Source organism: Antedon mediterranea, chromosome 9 (genome assembly GCF_964355755.1).
Source record: "Antedon mediterranea chromosome 9, ecAntMedi1.1, whole genome shotgun sequence".
Classification (NCBI taxonomy): Eukaryota; Metazoa; Echinodermata; class Crinoidea; order Comatulida; family Antedonidae; genus Antedon; species Antedon mediterranea.
In genome coordinates, this window is record NC_092678.1 from 7,907,556 (window position 1) to 7,924,568 (window position 17,013).

At 30.2% G+C, this 17,013-nt stretch overlaps 3 long non-coding RNA genes across 3 annotated transcripts; all 3 read right to left on the reverse strand.

The window, feature by feature from the left end:
* Window positions 1-98: 98 nt before the first annotated feature.
* LOC140059462 (uncharacterized) lies at window positions 99-1,147 on the reverse strand. The gene is made up of 3 exons (XR_011847194.1): window positions 1,134-1,147; window positions 687-758; window positions 99-163 (listed from the first exon to the last, which is right to left on the reverse strand). It is a non-coding gene; the product is annotated as an uncharacterized lncRNA (long non-coding RNA).
* A 1,079-nt stretch (window positions 1,148-2,226) lies between these two features.
* Window positions 2,227-14,231, reverse strand: LOC140059193 (uncharacterized). The gene is made up of 3 exons (XR_011847136.1): window positions 14,192-14,231; window positions 13,581-13,724; window positions 2,227-2,258 (listed from the first exon to the last, which is right to left on the reverse strand). It is a non-coding gene; the product is annotated as an uncharacterized lncRNA (long non-coding RNA).
* LOC140059192 (uncharacterized) lies at window positions 3,359-13,397 on the reverse strand. Its single transcript, XR_011847135.1, has 3 exons — window positions 13,318-13,397; window positions 4,713-4,760; window positions 3,359-3,424 (listed from the first exon to the last, which is right to left on the reverse strand). It is a non-coding gene; the product is annotated as an uncharacterized lncRNA (long non-coding RNA).
* Window positions 14,232-17,013: the final 2,782 nt, after the last annotated feature.

Consider the following 17,013-nt stretch of genomic DNA (forward strand, 5'->3'; position numbering starts at 1 on the left):
TACAAGATCACATTATAAAATGATAAACCATCATGCATGTTTATTGTACAATGTAGTAATTTGGGATAAATTTGTGAAATATTATACTCACAGTTCTGTCAATGCTGTCAAACCATTAAATGCACTTGCTGGCAATTTCTTTATTTGGTTATTGTCCAACCTCCTACAATAAAGAATACACAGTCAAAAGAAATTAAAATATCCAAGAAATTGTGTACGATTTACTTTTCCTATGACTTGATTTAGATATGGTCCATAATACAGTTGAAACCTCCTGTGGACACCACTTGTAAATGGACGCCTCATAAAGGATACTCACGTAAAAGTCTGTGTGTCCTTTTTATTCATGCATTGGTACGTACCATTAGGGAAGACTGAAATTACTTCCCTGGTACCATCTTAAATCATCTCAAACATTTCCATAAGAGGACAGGAAAATTTTTAATTTGTATAGATAAATTTTAAAAACTTTTTTTTCTAAAAACAATTTTTAAATACTGAAATCTATGTTACTTTTCTTTAAAATAGCCTTTATGTCGGACAATTAGACGCTATACATTATTCGTCACAGTACCAGATTAAATTTACCTTTGACTTACTGTATAACATAATTTAAACATGAATTCATTTTTTATGAAGTAATTCAATCATAATTATAAAGTATATAGCATGAAAAAAATACTCACAGTAATGTCAATGCAGTTAAACCAAAAAATGCATTTGCTGGCAATGTACTTATCTTGAAATCTCTCAGCCACCTTCAATGTAAAACAATTTAGTATTAAGCAAGTAGCAGACCATGTATTAAGAAATATATTCCATGTTTTGCAATATGTATTACGTAATTATTTTTTCATATACCATCTTGTATTAGTGGCCATGTTCTTCTGTTGGTTTTGGTTTGGAACAAAAATTGTTATAAAAAGTTTATAAAATTAATTTTATTTGAAAATTTTTGAAAGTTTGTAGGAATTCATAAGTATTACATAATTATTATTATATCATATACCATCTTTTAAGTTTTTCTGTTGGTTTTAGTTTAGAACAAAAATTATTACAAAAAGTTTCTAAAATTTAGTTTTATTTGAAAATTCTAGAAAGTTTTTAGGAATTCATAGTAAAAAAATACTCACAGTTCTGGCAGTGATGTCAACCCATTAAATGCATAGGCTTCCAGTATATTTATTTCATTAGTATCTTGATATCTTAAGAATAGCACGAAATAATTGCAGTGCAGTATTCAAGTTTTTGATGTAAACTATATTTTTCAACTATAATTTAAAACCATTAGTTACCATTAAAGATTAGATCTAAGAATTCTAATTCTCCGACTGGGCAATTATCACAAAATTGAATTCAATATCATTGTGTTTTGTCTGCTTGTGAAATGTTACTTTTCTTTGTTTTCAATGGGATTACACTGCAGTGATGTCGACAACATTATACATCGAAATTCAGTTATTTTTGTAAACACACATATCTCCCCCCTCCCCACTTTTTTTTGGTGGACTGGGGGAAGGGGGATCCTGATGTCACAGCTGCAGTTCAGCCTGCAACTCAATACATGAAACAGGTACTGAATGATGTTTCATTTTATGAAAACCGCATAAAATAATCACGATTATTGAAACAAAATTAGACATTGGTATAAGTAATGAATTAAAAAAGTAGAAATAAAAGAAGCGCCAAATTTGAATAAATATGTAAGTCATGTTTAGGTAAGTTTTAATTTATAAAGAATAGGTTTAAGCAATTAAGAAATATATGTTTGTCAATTAACTTTAATTTGACATTTGATGAATGTTTTGTTCACATTCATATTCAATATCTAAGGTATAAAAATAGAAATTTTGTTCTCATAGCCCACCGTTTAAACTAAATTATGTTATAATAACCGTAGGTTGTAAATTATATTTTATTTGTATTACCAAATGAATGGATCTTTTTAAAGGATACATTATTAAATTAGGTTTATTGTAGGCATATTTGTATAGGCATGTTGCATGTCATGGCAAAATATCTTCTATTTTTTTAAATCAAACTGTAGCGATAGTAGGCCTAGTGTCACTTAACCCTGAATGGAATGAAAATAATTAAATGGCAAAGATTATACATATGTGTTACCAAAATTGCATGGCATTTATGCATTGATTTTTGCATTACATATATTGAACTAATGAATTATTAATCAAAAGAAAAAAAGAAAAGTAACTATAAAAAAATACCTGTATTCAGTGAATTGCCCGACGTGCAATATCCTTCAAAGAAAGAGAAATACAAAGTAATTGTTATTATAAAAAAATTTATTTATATTTTGATAATTCAAAACAAAATAACTACATAAACAAAATGTAGTAAATGTCACTTAAATGATATTTAAATTGTAAAATATTATTTTACAACTGAACATTTATTTTGATTTATTATATTATTTTACGAAAAATAAAAACAATTCATAGTGAATTCATTAAAAAGAAGTTGTTTATTTTTGGGGTTGGGCGTGGGGAGTGGTTTAAACTTATAATCACATAATAATATAATTATATATTAATTATTTTGTTATAGTTGTCCAACAATGTAAAATACAATTTCTAATTTAACTTTTTTATTAAAACTAAATTGTAGTACAGTAAATACATTATACTTTATGTAATCCATATATTGTATGCTTTAGTAGGTCAAAAATAATATGTTAAATAATAAAGATTTTGTAAATATATTTTAATAACTTATTTTCTTAAAACAAAATGTTTACACCAAATTCAAATCATTAGCAACAATAATAAATGTATTATCTAATATGTAATACAGATTCACTTTCAATTGTTAGATTTTACAAAAATAAATAGTTCAATCATGGTGGATAAATTAAAAAAATGTTGATTTTAAAATTTGTTTTACTGTAAATAATCATGAAATCATAAGGTACATATTATTAGTCCATTATTACAATTGAACCTACAACAATACATGCACTGTATTGTCTCAACATTTTAATGTCAAAATATATATTTTTATTTTAATAATTTTTATTATCATAAAACAAAATCACTACATAAACAAATACTAATTATTTATTAACATTTGTTATAATGATATTTATATTGTGACAGTTACAATAACAATTTATTTTGAATTATTATAATATTATTCAAAAAAATAAAATTCGTTCATGTTGGATGAGCAAAAAGCTATTGATTTTTAAGATATTTTTTACAAGATCACAAATTGTGAAATTATGTAATAATATTAATCCATTATCATTGTTTAACCAACAATGTAAAATAATTTGTAATTTAATTTCTAAATTTAAACCAAATTGATAAAAGTAAGCAAACATAAGCACACTTACAGTGTTTCCAATGCTGTCAAACCAGCAAATGCATTGGCTGGTAATGTACTTATTTGGTTCCTGTACAAAGACCTTAAAAGTAAAAAGAATGCACAGTATAAGTAAATCACAATATCCAAGCTGTTTTTAAATTATTTTAGTTTTTCTGTCACCTCAAATGTTGAAATGTCTACATTCCTGTACATTATACAGTAGTTATACTGCATGTACTCTATTGTATGTACTTTAGTTATGTACAAAATATACTATGTTAAAATAAAAATGTGGTAAATATATTTAAATGACTTATTTTCACAAAAGAAAATTTTACACCAAATTCAAATGGCTTGTTAGCAACCATACAATAAATGTATTATCTAATATGTAATACATATTTAGTATCTTACACAAATAAATAGTTCAATTATGGTGGATACATTTTAAAATTGTTGCTTTTTAAATTGGTTTTACTGTAAATAATCATTGAATCATAAAGTACATATTAGTCCATTATTACAATTGAACTTACAATACATGCACTGTATTGTATCAACATTTTAATGTCAAAATATAAAATATATATTTAATAATTTTTATTCTCATAAAACAAAATCACTACATAAACAAATAGTAATTATTATAATGATATTTATATAGTGATTGATTTTGAATTATTATGTATTACACAAAAATAAAATACATTCATGTTGAATGAACTAAAAACTAGTGATTTTTTATAAGATGATCACAATATATATTTATATTTCAATAATTTTTTTCTTATAAGACAAACTTACAACATAAACAAATATTAATTATTTAGTAACATTTGTTATAACGGATATTTATATTGTGATATTTACAATAACAATTATTTTGAATTATATATTATAAAAAGTTCATTCATGTTGGATGAGCAAAAAACTAGTGATTTTTAAGATATGTTTTACAAGATCACAAATTGTGAAATTATATAATAATATTAATGCAAGCACTGTTTGTATCAATATTTTAATAATGTCAAAATATATAATATGTATTTATATTTTGATGATTTTTTTCTCATAAGACAAAATTACAACATAAAGAAATACTAATTATTTAGTATAACAATCATTATAATGATATTTATATTGTGAAATTTTACAATTAATATTATTTTAAATTATTATGTATTACACAAAAATAAAGTTCATTCATGGTGGATGAACTAAAAACTAGTGATTTATAAAGATATTTTTTATAAGGTCACAAATTGTGAAATTATATAATAATATTATCCATTATCATTGTTTAACCAACAATTTAAAATAATTTGTAATTTAATTTCTAAATTAAAACAAAATAGGTAAAAGTAAGGAAACATAAGCAATACACTTACAGTATTTTCAATGCTGTCAAACCAACAAATGCATTGGCTGGTAATGTACTTATTTGGTTACCGTAAAAGTAAAAAGAATGCACAGTATAAGTAAATCACAATATCCAAGCTGTTTTTAAATTATTTTAGTTTTTCTGTCACCTCAAATGTTGAAATGTCTACATTCCTGTACATTATACAGTAGTTATACTGCATGTACTCTATTGTATGTACTTTAGTGATGTCAAAATATACTATGTTAAAATAAAAATGTTGTAAATATATTTTAATAACTTATTTTATTAAAATAAAATATCTACAACAAATTCAAATTGTTTATAATATATATATAATAAATGTATTATCTAAAAAGTAATACAGATTCAGTTTATTTAAATTGTTATATCTTACAAAAATAAATAGTTCAATCATGGTTGATAAATTAGAGGGAAAATGTAGCTTTTAAAATTCGTTTTACTGTATAATCACATTATGAAATTATTGAAGTACATAGTAGTCCATTATTACAATTGAAGTACATATTAGTATATTATTACAATTGAACCTACAATACATGCATTGTATTATAAACATTTGAATGATGTCAAAATATAAAATTAATTAAAGTAAATATTCTTCTCAAAACGTATGAATGTATAGTTCTACGTGATATTGTTCACTATAGGTTTAATTATGTTACTCTGCACCTTATATCCTAATTTGGGTTTTATTTAGAGTGATCCCTTTGTTCTTATAACTATGGCATGTGATGCCACTGCCTCTTTTTACCACTCAAACAAATAAAAACTTGGTTATACTGATCGGTGTAATAAATGTTTATTTATTGAAGTTCATGACAGTTGTTGAATTTGAATTTAATTATCAAGAAAGAAAGAAAAAATTACTACATAAACAAATACTAGTTATTTAGTAACAATGATTATGATATTATTATGATATTTATATTATGAAATTATCAATCAAATTATTATATCCTCCAAAAAAAAAGTTTACTCATGAACAAGAAAGTGAATTGTTTTTATATGTCATTTTCTTCCCAAATGAACCCCTGTACCGAAACATTTCCTAACCAAGATGGATTAAATAATTAAATCTTCAACCCATACGCAGACTATGATAAACATGTTCATGACTTTGACCCTGATACCAATTTCTTCTCTTCCTCTATCCAGCCCAATTGTAAGTACTATCAACCTGACCAACTAACCAACTTAATTGGAGAGCTCAGTAACGTGAAACACTTTTCTTCCTTGCATATTAATTCTAGAAGTTTACTTCATAACATTGATTCTTTCAAATTATTTTTAACCAATGTAAAATATGATTTCGATATAATTGCAGTCTCGGAAACCTGGTTGAAAGATGATAATCCATTAACCAATATCTCCAGTTATTCTTTCATTTCAAAAAACAGACTAGGGCGGGCTGGTGGAGGTGTAGGGCTGTATGTTCGAAATAACAATGTGTTCAAAGAGAGAACTGATCTTTTCTTAGACCCCTCCCTATGCGACTCCCTTTTTATTGAACTTGAACTTGAATCCAATCAAAACATTATTGTTGGTGTAATCTATAGGGCACCATCTCTTGATACGAATGCTTTTATTGACGCTTTTGATCTCCTGTTAAATAATCTAGCAAAAACCAACAGAAAAATTTACTTATTAGGTGATTTTAACATTGACCTACTTAAACATCAGTCCGATAATCAATCCAACAATTTTGTTAACTCTGTCTTTAGTAATTTCCTTTTACCCTTAATCAATAGACCAACTCGTATTACCCGAACGTCAGCAACATTAATTGACAACATATTATCTAATCAAATTGAATCATCAAGTCTATCTGGACTTTTCTATAGTGACATTAGTGATCATTTGCCCATTTTTAACATTACACCCTTATCAAATATACCAAACCGTCCCAAAAACTATGTAAGCCCTAATCATACCTACAGAAAATTTAACGAAACAAATATTTCAAACATAAACAACGATTTGTCTAACATGAATTGGACTGGTGTTTATGGTACGGATGATCCTAATATTGCTTTACTTTCATTTGAAACTGAATTCAAACGACTGTATGATAAACATTTTCCAATTCAAGAGCAGTCTGCAGGGAAAAAAAAAATAAAGACCTGGATGACGGATGAACTCTTAAATTCAATAAAGCATAAACAAAAACTGTATTCCAAATCCCTCCGCTATCCGAATGACAAAAACATAAATGAATATAAGCAATTCCGTAACTCCCTTAACTCTTTAATAAAATTAACAAAACGCGATTATTATGAAAAAAAGTTTAAGCAGCAGAAAGATAATATCAAAGGAACATGGACAATTATAAATAGTCTCATAAAAACGAATGAAAGTAAGCATTTCGAAGAGTCCACTATAAATTGCGAAGGAAACTTAACGGATGATCCCAACATAATTTCAAATCATTTAAATAATTTTTTTGTTAATATTGGACCTACTCTCGCCAAAAATATAGACACATCTAATGCAAATTTTAAGGATTACCTCCCTCCGCCATTCATAAATTCTTTATTTCTCAATCTTGTGACTGCTTTTGAGATATTGTTATGCGCCTCAAAAATAGTAAAGCACCTGGCATTGATGATATTAACCCGTCTATTATTAAACAACTTATCCCTTTTCTTTCCAAACCCCTCTGCTACATTTTCAATCTTTGTTTTGTAAATGGCACCTTTCCTGACACCCTTAAACTAGCTAAAGTAACTCCTATTTTTAAAACTGGTGACAAATCTGATTCCAGTAATTACCGTCCTATATCAGTGCTACCGATCTTTTCCAAAATACTTGAACGCCTTATTTATGATCGAACATACAATTATCTTAAAAAAAATAGTATACTTTACAATAAACAATTTGGCTGTCGTAAGAACTATAATACATCCACCGCACTTCTTCAATTAACAAATGAAATTGTTGGGGCTTTCGAGAGGGGTGAATTTGCCATTGGTATTTTCATTGACCTCTCGAAGGCCTTTGATACAATTGATCACGATATTTTATTATATAAGTTACATACTTATGGAATCCGTGGCCCTGTATATAATTTATTCAAAAGCTACCTTTCAAACCGCAAGCAATGCACCAAATTTAAACACACCCTTTCTGATTTTCTTCCTATTATTTGTGGAGTCCCTCAAGGTTCCTTGCTTGGGCCTCTATTATTTTTATTATACATAAATGATATCCATAATGCCTCAAATATGTTTTCTTTTCTGTTGTATGCTGATGACACAACCCTTATTTACACTGATAAAAATATAGATTCCCTTTTTAAAATATCAACCGAAAATCTACCCAAAATTTTAACATACTTTTCTGCAAACAAACTTTCTGTTAATCTAAAGAAGTGCTGTTGTATGGTGTTCAAAAATTCACAAATACCACTAAATACTAGTACTTTTAAACTAAAAATTAAAGATCAATTAATACCTATTGTTGAGAAAACTAAATTTCTTGGTGTTTATCTGGACTGTAAGCTAAATTGGAAACATCAGATTAATCAAGTCGAAAACAAAATATCCAAAAGTTCTGGTATCATATATAGATTATCATCTTTCATCCCTCAAAACATACTCCGGATTCTTTACTGTTCACTAATCCTCCCTTACCTCACTTACTGTAATATTATTTGGGGTAATACATACCCGTCCTACTTAAACAAACTGTTATTGATCCAAAAGAAAACCGTAAGATACATAGCAAATGCTCCTCCTTTATCCCATTCCAATCCTTTATTTTCTTCATTTGGTCTTCTTAAAATTCAGGATATTAACCATCTTCAACAAAGTGTTTTCCTCTATTCATGGCTAAACTCGATCCTGCCATCACACTTTGATGATTTATTTAGTTTCAATCTTAATTTTCATAACCACAGTACTCGGAGCGCAAATCAAATACGTATTCCTTTTTTAAAAACTACTTCATTAAGTTCACTGGTCCTAAACTTTGGATAACGTACCAGTTAATATAAAAAGTGCTTTGTCTAAGAAGAGTTTTTCTTTTAAATTGAAACGGCACCTCTTATCTAGTTATGTTTAATTATCCTTTCACTCATTGTAGTTTTGATATTTAGTCTTTTCGGTACCCTGAATCTAAAAGTCTTCATTACTGTTTTTGTCCTGTTTCCGGTTCCCGTGTTGTCCTGTTTTTTTTCCATTTTCTATGGGCTGCCTTATAGGCTAGTCAATCTAGCATTTTGAGTGAAACAAATTGCAAACACAGATTTTTTTTTTCTAAATAGTTACATATGATAAGGTGATTATTTTTTGAGCATCACACCTCTGACACTCATCCCGAAGGTATGCAAATTAGCTTAAATATGCAAATTAGAGTGAAATTACAGTGTTACCATATCTTAAAAACTACTAATCGTAGACAGTTCATTTTTGCACAGTCTGGTTCAGAATATATATATTTATATTTGCTCTTATGAGACATTTTACATAAAAATGTCCGGAAGTACCAAATTTTGACCCTTGACCCCATTTCTCAACATTTACATAAATATGTGATTAAAATGTCTGTAGAGACTTTATTTTTGACCCAATGACTTGGATATTGTTTTTCAATACCCACCATAGAACTGTATTATAATTCCTAAAATCACAACTTCGTCACGCACCTCGAAAGTATGCAAATTAGTAGTACAAGTAATATTAAATATGCAAATTAGGGAGTGAAATTACAGCGTTGCCATATCTTGAGAACCGCTAATGCTAGAGTGTTGATTTTGTCACTAAAATATTTAAAATGTATATATTTATATTTGCTGTAATGAGACATTTTACAAAAAAATCCCCGGAACTACGACATTTGACCCTCGACCCCATTTCTCAATATTGCATATATAATGAAATCTAAAATGTCTGTAGAGACTTTGTTTTGCCCTCAAATGACTCGGATACAGGTTTCTAATAGCTAACATAGGAATGTTTAGTAAATCTCAAAATCACATCTGTATCACTCACCTTCAAAGTATGCAAATTATTAGTACAAGTTACATGAAATATGCAAATTAGGGGGTGAAATTACAGGTTCCTATATGTATCGAAAACCGCTAAGGTAGAGAGTTGATTTTTTCAAAAACTTGTTCAGAATGTACATATTTATATTTGCTCTAATGAAATATTTTACGAAAAAAATGACCGGAAATACAACAATTGACCCTTGACCCTATTTATCAATGTTTGCATACTTAATGCGACTAAAATGTCTGTAGATAATTTTTTTGGACTCAAATGACTCGGATACAGTTTTCCTATGGTCAGCATAGGACCTCTTTGTAATTCCCAAAATCACATCTTTGTCACATACCTTGAAAGTATGCAAATTAAATTACAGTCTTCCCATATCTCGAAAACCATTAATGCTAGAGAGTTGATTTGAATTCAGAGTTGATTCAGAATGTACATATTTATATTCGCTGTAATGAAACATTTTACGCAAAAATTGTCTTGATTGAATTATGACATTTGACCCTTAACCCTATTTCTCAATATTTTCATATAATTCAACTAAAATATCTGTACAGACTGTTTTGGCCTCAAATGACTCAGATACAGGTTTTCTATAGCCAGCATAGAACTGTTAGTAATTCTCAAAATCACACCATTTGTTACTTCCCTAGAAAATATGCAACTTAGTAGTACAAGAGGTGAAAGTTGCCATATCTCTATCGGTCATTAGCGTTTTTCGAGATACATAAGGCTGTAATTTGCATATTTCATATAACTTGTACTAATAATTTGCATACTTTCGAGTTGCTTGACTTTTGGAATTACTAAACGATCCTATACTGGCTATATAAAACCTGTATTCAAGTCATTTGAGGCCAAAACAAAGTCTGTACATACATTTTAGTTGCATTATATGCAAATATTGAGAAATAGGTTCGAGGGTCAAATGTCATACTTTCGATAATTTTTTTTTTCAATAATGACCCAGATACAGGTTTTCTATAGCCAGCATAGAACTGTTTAGTAATTCTCAAAATCACACCTCGGTTACTTCGCTTGAAAGTATGTAAATCAGTAGTAAAAGAAAGTTGCCATATCTCTCTCTCTCGGTCATTAGCGTTTTCGAGATACATAAGGCAATTCACTGTAATTTGCATATTTCATATAGCTTGTACTACTAATTTGCATACTTTTGAGGTGCTTGACTTATACTGGCTATATAAAACCTGTATCCGAGTCATTTGAGGCCAAAACAAAGTCTGTACATACATTTTAGTTGCATTATATGCAAATATTGAAAAATAATAATAATAATATCCTGAATTTATATAGCGCCTAATGTTGTGAAACCTCTAAGCGCTGTACATAAACTAATACGAAAAAAGGGAATTCCAACCATGCCAAAACGAAGGCGTGATTTTGGGAATTACAAAGCGGTCCTATGCTGACTATAGGAAACATGTATCCGAGTTATTTGAGTCCAAAACAAAGTCTCTACAGACATTTTAGTCGCATTATGTATGCAAACATTGATAAATGGGGTCGAGGGTCAATTGTTGTATTTCCGGTCATTTTTTCGTAAAATGTTTCATTAAAGTAAATATAAATATGTACATTCTGAACAAGTTATTGAAAAAATCAACTCTCTAGCCTTAGTGGTTTTCGATATATAGGAACCTTTAATTTCACCCTCTAATTTGCATATTTCATGTAACTTGTACTAATAATTTGCATACTTTGGAGGTGAGTGATACAGGTGTGATTTTGAGATCTACTAAACAGTCTCTACAGACATTTTAGTTTCATTTATATATGCAATATTGAGAAATGGGGTCGAGGGTCAAATGTCATACTTCCGGTCAATTTTTTGTAAAATGTTTCATTGGAGCAAATAGAAATATGTATATTCTGAATACGGCTGTAAAAAATCAGCTCTCTAGCATTAGTGGTTTTCGAGATACAGGACAACTGTAATTTTGTCCCCTTATTTGCATATTTTATTTAAATTGTACTACTAATTTGCATACTTTCGAGGTGTGTGACAAATGTGTGATTTTGGGAATTACAAAGTGATCCTATGCTGGCTATTAGGAACCTATGTCTGGGTCATTTGAGGGCAAAATAAAGTCTCTACAGACATTTTAGTCACATTGTATATGCAAACATTGAGAAATGGGGTCGAAGGTCAAATGTTGTACTTCCGGTCATTTTTTCGTAAAATATTTCATAAGAGTAAATATAAATATATACATTTTGGATAGATCAGTGAAAAAATCAACTCTCTCGGACTAGTAGTTTTTGAGATATGGTAACCCTGTAATTTCACCCTAATTTGCATATTTAAGCTAATTTGCATATCATCGGGATGAGTGACAGATGTGTGATGCTCAAATTTTGATCTCCTCATCATATATGACCATTTAAAAAAGAAAAATCTCTGTTTGCAATTTGTTTCACTTTGGCCTGTTTTTTTTTGCTAGATTGACTAGCCTATTATACAAGCTTTGCTTTTTAGGAATGTTGCCCCTCTTATTTTAATAATTTTTACTGTTAATTTTTATTTTCTATGAAAGACAAGAGAAATAAATGTTACTTTGATTGATTGATTGATTGATAGAGTTATTTTTATAAATATAAATTTAATAACTTTATGTCATAATATTAATCCATTAATATCAATGTAAAATAATGTGTAATTGTATTTTAAATTAAAACCAAACTGGTTAAAATAATCAAACATGTAAAGCTGCCCTTGTTCCACACACAATAGAATCACAAAAAAACTGGTCAAAAGGAGACTTTTCGATGATAAAAATATAAAAATCGCAAAAAAAAAACAATATAGTATAAACTAGCAAATGTGAAAAATTAAAACATTAAAAATAATACAGAACACTCCACTCTCATTATACAGTAGTTATACTGCATTTACTCTATTGTATGTACTTTAGTGATATCACAATATACTATGTTAAAGCTCAGGTACAGGCATGAATTTTAAATACAATATCTGGTTAATTGTACATAAATCAAATATTAGTAACAGAAATCAATACGAAAAAACATGAATTTCCCTTAATATGGCCAAATACAAAATTTTGCAAAATTCTGCCATAAAAACCAGGAAGACTTTTTTTCAGTAGTTAGGTAGTTTAACCTAATGTAATAACATGTCTGGTGACTCCCTAGAAGGTGAAAAAAGATGGTGGATATACGGTGGATAATTTTTGCTATAGCATGAATATAAAAATCTGAAGTTGATTAAAAATACCAGGAATGTAAAATTCAAGTTATATTACCTATATTTAGTCATCTGATAACATTTTTTACCACACCGTTTATTTTTCATAGCTTTTCAAAATGCCTCTCTTTTTACAAAATTTGTGTACAAAAGAATAGAGATTTTACTGTATAATTTGAACTATCCCCCCACTGATAAGAAAGTGCTTATTTTCAACAAGCTCGTGTAACACAAATAAAATCGCAAAAATTATGAAACATAGGGGAAACTATAGATCGATAATTATTGGAATGTATGATCAATAGAAATTTTTTGCCCGCACCTGGCCTTTAAAACAAAAATGTTATTTTAGTCTACTATCACATTCTTACGTAAAATGTCGTATACGGAAATTGACCAGATTACTGATGAGCCCGTAAACTGATTGAAAGGACCTAAATATACTGTAGACCGCCACAAGACCAGTAGTTCCACATTAACAAAATCCACCCACTCCCCATCTGTTCAATATTATGATCCTGCTGTTTAAATAGCATTGACCTATTATCAAAGAAATATAAATTGTACATTTTGCTCACAGTATGACGTAAATTTAGTTAAATTTCAAAATATCGATAAAAAAAGTTATACTTACAATCTTTGTTATTGGATAATACACATTGTACTTAACAAGCTCTGTATGTATATTTGCATTCCATCGAGTACATCTAGTGTTATTAACACATAAACCATCTGAGTAACACGTCCAGACATTACATGCAATATGTTGGGCATTCGACTATAATGATTTTGTAAAAATAAACACAAGCAGTAAATAATATAATTCAGTAATTCATGTAAAACAACAACATTATCTAGTACTTATTTCTATATTACAATTACATAGTAGAACACTACGATAATGATGATTACTGGTGGTGTGATAACAATTAGTATTTTAAAGATGAACATACATTCTTATAATTCGATACAGGTGAAATAAAAACATATTATATTTAAGCCTCAATATTACACTGTTTAATTTAATGGTATTGTTCATTTCGTCGTGTTAAACAATGGAATATTATATAAGGAGAATAAATGATGCCAAATGTAGCTTTAACCTCTTTTTTCTCTAAATGAGTAAAAATATTGAAAATAGAACTTATTTTTATATAATTTATAAACACTCCCTCTTAGTCAATAGTGTATTGTAATATCGTCTGTTAGTACTGAAGTTTGTATTTAGTGTCAAATTTTCCTTACATTGACAAATAACACTAGCATCCTCAGAATGTCCACAAATGTGTACCCTCATTCCATTATTAGGACAGTCTGTGATAGCTGTCTCAATTCCTGAACATTGAACATCATCAAGCATAATCGGACCAGTCCCTTGACCAAAATAAGCTTGTCTTAGTCCTAGTCTTAGTTGTCGAAATACAACTTGAGCGTCGTTGATGTCCCAGCCATTATCACATATTGTACCCCATTCTGTGCCATTGTAAACTTCAACTCGTCCCTTGTTTGGTCCCAAACTAGTTTATATTTAGAGAGGGCACATTATTAAGAAAATGACGTCATTTTAGGACCATGTGAGGAGAGGTATCTTGCATTAGAGAGGAGAGGATGTATGATCACAGCTAGTGACTTTAATTACAGGATATTGACATATATTGTTTAATTTTTGATATTTACCTGAATTGTTTATGTACTGCAGATAGCGGGTGACTTTGCTATTTTCGGTAAGCTGCATTCCGCTACATTTATTGATCAATAACTCATACAGATTTAATGTTATTAGGCCAAGTTCTATTGAGACGCCATTAATTTAATAATTAAATGTTACCTAGCTAGGCCTAGGCCTATATATATTGATGAGATATGGCTTTGACCTGTTGTACCTTAATTTAATCATTTACTAAGTATTAGTATTAATAAGTCATTGTTAAAGTTACTGCATTGCATTAAGCACCTGGATACTATAGTTATGATAATCTTCGCAAAACTTTATAGTTCATGTGATCATTTTAATTGATTTACGTATACAATGTCAATGGCATGTAGGTGTCGCGTCGTTGTAGGAGGAGTTAACCGCAATGATTTTGTTATCCGTTGCTATGACGACACGGTTTTGCATTTTTAATTAGTTTAAGGGATCGTCTTTTATATTGTTTTAACTTAAATACAAAACTTGTCAGTTTGACGCTTAAGGAGCCACATACTGTATATTGCTAGACATGCATTTATAGGTCATTGTTATGTTTTGTTTTAGTAATCTGGTTCACATTCAAGAAACAGGAATAAAGGAGCACCTTGGGTGTTGAACTTGAATAACGAATATCACTCGCATTATTTTTAGGGCAGTTACATTATTACGAAAATAACATAAGGTAGGAGATTTCTATTACTATGTCAACAACATCATCAAGACTCACGTCTAAATCAAGTAGAGGGTCAACTACTTCACTCAGATTGAATGCAGCAGAGGCAAGGGCCGATGCTGCTGTGGCCAAGGCAAAGGAGGAGTTTAGGATTAAGAAAGCTCTTGCTGCCAAGGCTAAACTTGAGGCAGAGGCAGAGTTAGAACTGCTTAATATCAGAGAAGAAGCAGCGACATCCCTAGCAAGAGCAAGTGCTCTGGATAAAGAAATAGATAAAATAGAGGAACGAGACGAAGAATTAAGTGTCAATTTACCAGTTGAATCAGCCCAAGACCGGATGAGACCATTCATTGTGGACAATAGGATCGAAGAAGATTTAGAATTACACGATAACGTACTTGAAAATCAATGCAATGAAGATGGGCAAACCAATGAAATAAAACCAGTTAAGCCTTGTGCCCCAACCGATGATGCGATGAACATGCTGATCCGTCAACAAATAGAGATGGCAAAGGCAATTGTTACAAGTCAGCAGAAGGCCCAGCTGCCACGACGGAAAATTAAACCATACAATGGTGAGGCAACAGAGTACAATGCATTCATAAAGGCATTCGAGCACGAAGTCGATAGCAAGACAGAGAGCAATAGTGAAAGACTGTATTACTTGGAACAGTTTACCATTGGAGATGTGAATAAATTAGTAAGGAGTTACATGCACACAGAAGGTGACAGAGGTTACGAGGAGGCAAGAAAGGCGATTGGCAAAAGGTTTGGAAACAAGTACAAAATGACAGAAGCATACATGGAAAAGGCCCAATCAATAGACGAGATTCGTTCGGAAGATGCAAGTGCGTTAAGTAATTTTTCTTTGTTTCTATTAGAGTGTCGAAATGCAATGGAAGATTTGAATTATCTGTCTGAACTTAACCACACAAAAAACATCCAGATTTTAGTGGCAAAGTTACCGTATAGGCTAAGAGGGAAATGGCGCACTACAACAGACTACATACAAGAGGAACAATGAGAACCGTTACATTCGATGACTTTGTTGAATTTGTAGAGAAGCAGAGTAGGATTGCCAATAATCCTGTATATGGTTCGTTAAACTCAGAAAGGGCAAGCAAACCCCAACGTGAGAAGACTCAAAAGCCACCCAGCAAGGGAAGCTTCTCCACAACAAAGGAAGATGCCATTTGCCTTTATTGCAAGGAAACCCACAACCTTGAAAACTGCATCATGTTTGATGGGCTGTCTAGAGAAACCAAAATTGAATTTCTGAAGCAATCAAGAGGATGCTTTGGCTGTCTCCGTATAGGACACCGTAGCAAGGAATGCAGGCAACGGCTCGAATGTAAAACTTGCAAGGGAGCTCACCCGACATCCCTACACAGAGATCCAAATGCTAACCAGCCGCCGAATGTTGGATCAGCCTGTTCTACAAGAGGCGAATGTACTCTCGCGATCGTACCAGTACAGGTTACAGCGAGAAACGGGAGTCAGCCGATCAAGACATACGCATTCTTTGATCCGGGAAGCAGTGTTACGGGCTCGCTCGTTAGGCTGAAACCAACAAAAAGAACATAACAAAACACGTTGTAGTTGTCGTCCATCTTTTTTCATCTCTTCACTTTACTCTAGAGGGCTCACTTCCATGTGACAAACATAAACCCCCACTTAAAGACAGTTTGATATGATTAAACTTAT